General features: G+C 39.3%; 1 pseudogene; it reads left to right on the top strand.

The window, feature by feature from the left end:
- The first annotated feature begins 277 nt into the window (after positions 1-277).
- On the top strand, positions 278-4,606 carry LOC145519048 (PHD finger protein 11-like; annotated as a pseudogene).
- Positions 4,607-8,666: the final 4,060 nt, after the last annotated feature.

The raw sequence follows: 8,666 nt of genomic DNA, 5'->3' as shown, positions 1-8,666 counted from the left end.
TTTGTTTCTGGAAACAGAAAGATTAAAAAACAAGAACAAAAAACACACCGCAGACGCTACGCTGACATGGCTTGTGGTTATGTCCCTTTGGGCTATTATTTTTAACTATGGTTGCAAATGTGTGTTTGTGTGTTTGCAAACACATCCTCACATACAGCTTTTATTTGTTTCCCCTGTTTTTCTCATACATAAAATGAAAGAAAAGATCAGACGATGTGATCATCACGCTGAAGGAACCAGATGGGTGGCCTTAATGTCTTCTTTCTCCCACTCAGGCATGAGGTTAAAAGCATCTTACAAAAGCTGCCAGGTGAGCCAGCCTGTTCTGCACCTGGTAGATTTAGTCTGGTCTCTTTGGTTGGCAGCATGTTGCCTTGGACTGGCTTCTGACTTTTCCCCCAAGCTCTGTAGTGTGGTGCTTCCTTTGGACCACTTGCTTGGTTCTTGTTAACCCCTCTCCTAGAAGGAGCTTTCATTTTCTCTTGCTCCATGCTCAGAAACCCATGGACCATCTCCCCAGACAACTCTGGCTGCTAGCATCTTTTCCTGGGTTGTACCCTACCACTACTTAAACAAAAGTAGAGTTCTGATTGCAGGCTCTTAGTGTAAGTAATGAGATTCTCTTGTCCTCAATATGTATAGTTACAATCAATTTTCCAGTTCCCTTGTTTCCACTGGTAAATACAACTTTTTCCTTGGAAATTCTCTTTCCTTGGAAATCTCCTTAAAATTCGTCCCGAGAATTTCTATATAATTTACCAGGTCAATAGGTTACCACTTTTTCTTAAATAGGTTTTCCTTATACCCTTGAATTAGGGTGCTTTGTAGTGGAACTCCTGTTTTTAAGGACATAGATATTTACTGTGATCAACAATTTCCAATTACTAAAACATGTACATGCCTGTACTCATAAATCATAATATGTTTCTATTTTTTGCCACTGTTGCTTAGCATTAATTATTCTTGCAACGTTTAAAGTGAAGATAGGAGCCCACCATGAACTTGTTCTCCCTCACAAATTTAGCTTCAGCTTGAAAGGAAATGCAACTGATGAAGCAGTTTCTGTGTATCATGAATTATAGGAATGGGGCATGCATTATAAGGAATGGGACAGTAAAATACCATAGGACTTTACATACATATGTATGTATCCTGACAGAGAAGGAAAAATACCACTCTCCCGACTTCAGTGTTTAATCTGCCATAGTTTTGTTTTTCTCTTTTTTGTTGGTTCCAGTTTGAAATATTTGGTTCTGTGTTTTGTAGCTGTCTGCAATTAGCAGGGTGTTTGTTTACAAAACAGAGGAAATTGAAGCTTACTCTATATACACTCAAGAATATGGTGCCTTTTCAGTTAAACAGAAGTAGGATAATCCAATAAAAACAATTGATTTTTTCCCTCGTTCTTGTGCTTTTTCTGAAGTTTTGGGATGTAATCTACTTTTACCTGTGACACAAATCTTGAATGTTTTGACACTCTGGAGGATACATTGCCGCTGAACCCACAAAATGATGACTGCCTTCTTGGGAGCACTCTGTCTTGGTCAGTAACATCATAGTACTCTTCTACATTTTGGAAGATGCCTGATCTGAGGGGTACACCTTGCATTACAAAAAAATACCACCCTAATCATTTACCATCTCACTGTTGAGCCTTTTTTTTTTTTTGAAAATATGTATGCTGTGAGGAACAGAATAGAATTTAAAACCTTAGCAAAATGATTCTTTAGGAAAATTCAGTTTTGGTGAAAAGTCTTTTGTTGCTTAATTTTGTAAAGTATTATTTGCTTGCATGATTTGCCTCTGGCATGGGGTTTAGTATTTTGTAAACTATAACATAGCTGGAAATTCTGCCTTCATGTGTTCTCAAAGAAGCTGGATGTCTTTTTCTCAGAAATGTATTTTGGGTCTAATAGTTTCAAGTTGCTGTCAGATACACATAATAAACTTGTTTGTGACATTACGGTCATATTATGAGGTCTCCCGTAAGTTATATGGTCTCCTATATAATTTAATTGTTTGAGCAGTTGTTTCTCATTTGTTTTGCAAATTTGTGACTTCTTTATAATTTTCATTTTCTTCAATGCTTGGATACACCAGAGATTATTATCTGAGAATAAGTTGATATTTTCCTGTGACATTTGCTACAGTAAAATAAGAATGTTGCTCAGTATTCTCCTTCTATATATGTATGTGCTTACCTTTTTCAGTACAGTAAAGTCTTTCCTTAAAAATTTGAACCAGAGCTCTCCTGACGTATTGGTATGTGATAATATAGGCAGCTTAAACTGTTTTTCTTTTAAAGTCATGCACGGCAATTTAAAATATAAGCAAATATGGATAATTAACATTTTTCTTTAAAACTCGAAATTAGTAAGAGTGTAAAAATGTGATAATTTCTCCTGAAATTATTCTTTGATATTATTGACACCTTTTATAAAATTTAAAGGACGTTTATCTTGCCTGTTACACTCTACAATCTGTGAATTATCGTGAAAGCTACCATGAGATCTTTGATTAGCCATAGGATGGATGAAGGGCTGTGCACTTGGACCACCTTTGGCCACCAAACATTGAATTAAAAATAAAGAGAGGCAGTGAAAAGAGAACTACCTAATTTTGTACTCAGTTGGCACTTGTGGGGGAAAACTGCAACATGCACACTGGGTATAAATAATGAAACATAAATGCATAAAACTGAGAAAAGGTCTTTACAGAAAGCAATCACACATCATAATTTTTCTGCCTTGCAAGGTCCAATGTTATAATGAGTGTATTTCTGGGTAAAGCAAGCATGAAAAGACTGTATTACAAATTCCATAAAAGGCTGCAAAATGTATGAAATTCATGACCAATAACAACTAACCAAAAATCTTTAGTTTTGTGCCTGGATAATCTTTAGCATTTTAGCTAAATGCAGCTTAGTTAGCACTAAGTGGTTTTGCATGTCCTGGTTAAAATTAGCAACTGCTTGAAAGCTACTTGAATGGGTTCTTACAAAATAATAGAAAGAATAGTCCTTCTCATTGATAACCAGTTGATATTGTAAGCAGAAAACATATATTTATACTATCAAAACTAAAAGTAATATCCAATGAGTTTTTGCTGATAAAATGGAAATAGTTGACAGATTTCAAAGTTTGGTCTAAATGGAGAGTAGGGTTATATCCATCAGAACAAAGAGCCCAAGTCATGTTCATGAATAAAGTGGTTGTGGATTGTTGGTGTGAAGACCTTATGTCAAGTTAATAATGAAAATTTGGCTTCCGCACCCGAGTCGACCCGCGGCGCCAGCTGGTCCGAGGACCAGGCCGCAGGGGACATAGTCCCGCTCCCGACCGGTGTCTTCCAGGTTGCAGAAAGGTTGCAAAAAAGGATATGCACGCTCTGCCCCAAAGACCTCGAGTGTAGTGTCCTGTACTTTGCACAGTCAGAGAATATAGCTGCTCGTGAAAACTGTTTGCTGTATTCCTCAGCACTTGTGGAATGTGAGGACCATGATACACATAATAATGATAGAAATTTTGACGTGGAATCAGTAAAGAAAGAAATCAAGAGAGGAAGGAAGTTGAAATGCGTGTTTTGTGGGAAAAAAGGAGCCACCATGGGATGTGACTTAAAATCCTGTGTCAAGAATTACCACTTTATCTGTGCCAAGAATGACCACGCAGTTCTACAAGCTGATGGACATTCAGGAATTTATAAAGTGTTTTGCCAACAACATGCTGACCCTCAAAATGATCTACCATCGGTGAAGCCTTTGTCTGGTGTCTTCCATTCTCACTACAGTGAGCAGACCAAACCAAGACACACCTACTTTTCAGGAGTGAAAAGAAACAGAGGAAGGAGTAAATGTCTCTCAACAGGCAATCATGTACAGGACACGAACATAGAATGGCACACGAAGGCTGCAGCAAGTGTTCAGAATGCAGTCCGGTGCTGCCCTGTCATCTGCGATGAGAAAAAGAGCTCCTATCCAGACAACACTGGATCGCTTTTTCAAGAGGGTAGATAGAATTGAATCCGGCAAGGAACCAGAACCTGTGCCACTGAGTAAAGCTGCAGCTTGCCCTCCGTCTCCTACTGCTGTTCAACTCTAGACCATCTCCCACCTCCTCTCCCTTCTCCAGTCAGTAACTCTTCCTGCCTTTCACTCAGTGCCAGCCCCTGTATGCCAGCTCTTAAACTGTACTACTGTACTTTTCAAGCCACCTGAGAGAATGGCACTGAAGAAGGAAAAGGACGACAGACACACAGATGCAATTGTGAAAGCTGCTTTTCTCAAGAAATGTAAAGAAGCAGGGCTTCTTGACGCTTTATTTGAAGAGCTATTAGACAAACTTCATTTGATTCAGGAAAGACTCATGGATGAGACCCCTGCAGAATCAGACTATGAAGAAATCGGGACTTCACTTTTTGACTATAGACTGTTTGAAGACACACTTGTAAACTTTCAAGCAGCAATAGAGAATCAAATTCATGAATCTGAAGAGAGGCAACAGCAGCTGAAGGAAGAGATTGAGCTGAGCTACTCCAGGACTTAAAACAAACTTTGTGCTCTGGGCTTCAGTCAAGTTCCACTTCAGATTCTTCTCTGTCTTCTTAAGAAGGACCATTTCCTAAGGCAGGAATCGAGCACAGTTGCAAACAGGGTGAAAGCTGGAGACCGGCCTGTGAAAGCCACACAACTTCAGCACCAGGCCCCTGGGGTATCTCTGGTCCTTGCCTGCTCTTACCTGTTCTTGCTGATGGGCATTGGAAGCCTGTTTACTACCTCCCCCTCCTTAGTGTCATCTCACTTCTACCTCTCTCCCACTAGTAAAATATTCCTCAGAGTCTACTTGAGTAAATTAGATCATGCTTCCCATGGCTCTTAAAAATCCTTTAGTGGCCTCCTCCCCTCCCCCACTCCACTGAGCTGAGTGGATGTCAAGTGCTCCCACCTCAGGGCCTTTGCACGTTCTGCTGTGAGGTCTTCACTGAGATTGTCCTTTCTCCTCACATCTCTTCTCTGTGTAAGCCACTGTATCGCACATCAAACCACTGGAGTATAAGCAGCCTGTGGGCAGAAACTCCCATTCCTATGTTTTTATCTTTTGAGACCAGTTCCAGCCCATAATACCTCTTTGATATAATAAATTTTAATATTATACATTAAAAAAAAAGAAAATTTGGCTATGCCCAGAATCTAGCAGATCTTAATAATATAGTTATTATTACCTTGTTAGTAAATGTTATATATTTATTCATACCTTGTATATTAAAAACAATGACCAGTTTCATTATCCTCAGAAAAAATAATTAATTCACTATTTGGATTTTGAGGAAGCAACATGTCATTGTCCAGAACTAAATAAAGATTTCAAAAATTATAAGCAGATCCTACCAAACATCATCCCTGGAACAAACTCAAAAGCATATGCATACTTAATGACTTACTCTATGCACTTAAGGTTCAAAAAATGGAGAAGGCAATGGCATCCCACTCCAGTACTCTTGCCTGGAAAATCCCATGGACGGAGGGGCCTGGTGGGCTGCAGTCCAGGGGGTCACTAAGAGTCCGACATGACTGAGCGACTTCACTTTCACTTTTCACTTTCATGCATTGGAGAAGGAAATGGCAACCCACTCCAGTGTTCTTGCCTGGAGAATCCCAGGGATGGGGGAGCCTGGTGGGCTGCCGTCTATGGGGTCGCACAGAGTCGGACACGACTGAAGCGACTTAGCAGTAGCAGCAGCAGCAGAATGAATACACATTGTCATAGAAATTACTTGAGATTTTTAAAGTAATAAGATAATAAAATTCTCAAATATTTATAGTTTTTTAAAAGATCAACTGTTGCTGAAAGAACAGTTTTCAATTATTTCTGTGACTGCTTGAAAATTCAGTTCAGTTCAGTTCCTCAGTCATGTCCAACACTTTGTGACCCCATGGACTGAAGCACACCAGACTTCCCTGTCCATCACCAACTCCCAGAGTTTGCTCAGACTCATGCCCATCGAGTCAGTAATGCCATCCAGTTATCTCATCCTCTGTCGTCCCCTTCTCCTTCCACCTTCAATCTTTCCCAGCATCAGGGTCTTTTCTAGTGAGTCAGTTGTTTGCATCAGGTGGCCAAAGTATTGGAGTTTCAGCTTCAGCACCAGTCCTTCCAGTGAATATTCTGGACTGATTTCCTTTAGGATGGGCTGGTTAGATTTCCTTGCAGTCCAAGGGACTCTCAAGTCTTCTCCAACACCACAGTTCAAAAGCATCAATTCTTCAGTGCTCAGCTTTCTTTACAGTCCAACTCTCACATCCATACATGACTACTGGAAAAACCATAGCTTTGACTTGAAAATTAACTGAATTTTTTTTTGCACTGACGCTTGCTGTTTAAGCATGAATTTATTGGAGTAACAATGTGAAGAAGTATACACAGCTCTACTTTTAAGAGAAATAACCAAGGTATTTATATAGTAGATAAAAGGTAAAGATGACCTTCTGAATCTCCAAACAATCTAACATTCCCCTGTATTGTTTATAGGACTGGGAATGCTCAAAGGCTCCAGGGGCAGTGGCTTGTGTCTACAGCAGTTGATTTGTCCAGCTCCATGAAACATCCATTAAAAATGAGTTGTCAGTCTTGTTTAGGAAATAGTCAGTGTATATAAAAACATGCAGGAGATGCCATAATCAGAGTCTGTGCTCATGCCCAGCCGCTTCAGTCATATTGGACTTTTCGTGACCCTATGGACTATAGCCCACTAGGCTCCTCTGTCCGTAGGATGCTTGGGGAAAGAATATTGGAGTGGGTTGCCATGCCCTCCTCCAGGGGATCTTTGTGACCCAGGGGTTGAACCTACATCTCCTGCTTTGCAGGTGGATTCTTTACTGTTGTGCCACCGGGGAAGCCCAGTCAGAGTTTAATTACAGGCAAATAGGATATTAAATCACTGTCTCCAAAATGCTGAATTTGCACAGTGAAGGATGTTGGTGACAGAACAACCAAGTGGAAATGGTCTCTGGAAATAAGAGTCTTAGCTTGAATGCCCTTCTTGGATCACAACCCTATTGTAGTGGAGGGGCTTGAGTAACTTAATGAAACTATGAGCCATGCTGTGCAGGGCCACCCGAGATGGACAAGTGACAGCGAAGAATTCTGACAAAACCGTGGTCCACTGGAGGAGGGAATGGCAAACCACTCCAGTATTCTTGCTGTGAGAACCACATGAACTGTATGAAAAAGCAAAAAGATATGATACCAGATGATGAGCTCCCCAGATTAAAAGGTGTCCAATATGCTACTGGGGAAGAGCAGAGGGCAATTACTGATAGCTCCAGAAAGAATGGAGTGGCTGGGACAAAGCAGAAATCATGCTCAGTGGTGGATGTGTCTGGTGGTGAAAGTAAAGTCCTGTGCTATAAAGAACAGTAGTGCATAGGAACCTGGAATGTTAGGTCCATGAATCAAGGTAAATTGGATGTGGTCAAGAAGGAGATGGCAAGAGTGAACATCAGCATCTTGGGAATCAGTGAACTAAGATGGATGGGAATGGGCAAATTTAATTCAGATGACCATTATATCTACTACTTTGGGCAAGAACCTTATAGGTTCTGCAACTTAAGTCAAGGCACTTAGCCACTCTGAATCTTATTTCACTCGTCTTTAAAACAGGAATAATAATGGTCTTGCCTCTTAGGGTTATTGTAAGAATAAAATGAAGTTATGCTTATAAATGTTTAGCTCCATGTCTTTTATAGAGTAAGGACTCAATAAATGGGAGCTATTATAGCTACCTATTATATTTGCTTACATAGACTATATAAAGCATTTATATATTTATTCAGAGATGTATATGTCCAAGGCTTAGCTCAGCATGATTTTATGTGATTAGTAAGTGCCAGGACATCTTTTATGGAGGAATCAGCCAATAAATAACACCTAGTTGACCTTTGGGAAAATCTTATGAAAATAACACATGGCTGATCTTTAGGGAGTCATAACCAACCATTGTATATAAAATCATGTCTTTAGGTATTAAGGAAAAAGTGATGCTGCTTGTATTGAATCTTAAAGTGTATCTTTGATATTCTACATACTAAAGGATTCCCTATAGGTATGTGACAAAGTAAATGGTGTAATAACACAGGGTTTGAGTAAGACATTTTGGGTATTGTTACTTGGTCAGCAGAATCTAGGAGTGTAAGGAGTAAAAATCTCAGATTATCTGACAAGTTTCCATAAAGATAATATAGACCATTTTTTTTTTAATAAAATGGACCTAATTTTCTTTTATTCATTACTTGGTCAATGTAGGCACTTAGGTACTTGACTCATACCAATAATGGCCCTCTTACAGATACTATATAATGTGAGTTCCTTGGGATTTTTTCTGTATGATCCCAGAGGAAGTCATGAACTACTGCCAATTTTCTAAAGTTCTTTTATATTCATAAAACACTAAGTTTTTTTTTAGAAACCTATTAGATATAATATGTATATTTTGCCAAGGAGAGAACCAGAGAAGCAAAGGAATCACCCAGTTTTATGAAACAAATCATAGTAAACCAAGATTTACACACTTTTGAACCATTACTTTCAATCTTACTCAGTTCACTTTGGTCATATAGACCATTTTGGACAAAATGGCGAATGCTTGTATTTATAGTCCAGAACATGTCT

This window comes from Giraffa tippelskirchi, chromosome 8, assembly GCF_054371585.1.
Source record: "Giraffa tippelskirchi isolate mGirTip1 chromosome 8, T2T-mGirTip1v1.2.pri, whole genome shotgun sequence".
Taxonomy (NCBI): Eukaryota; Metazoa; Chordata; class Mammalia; order Artiodactyla; family Giraffidae; genus Giraffa; species Giraffa tippelskirchi.
This window is presented reverse-complemented; position numbering and strand designations above follow the sequence as displayed.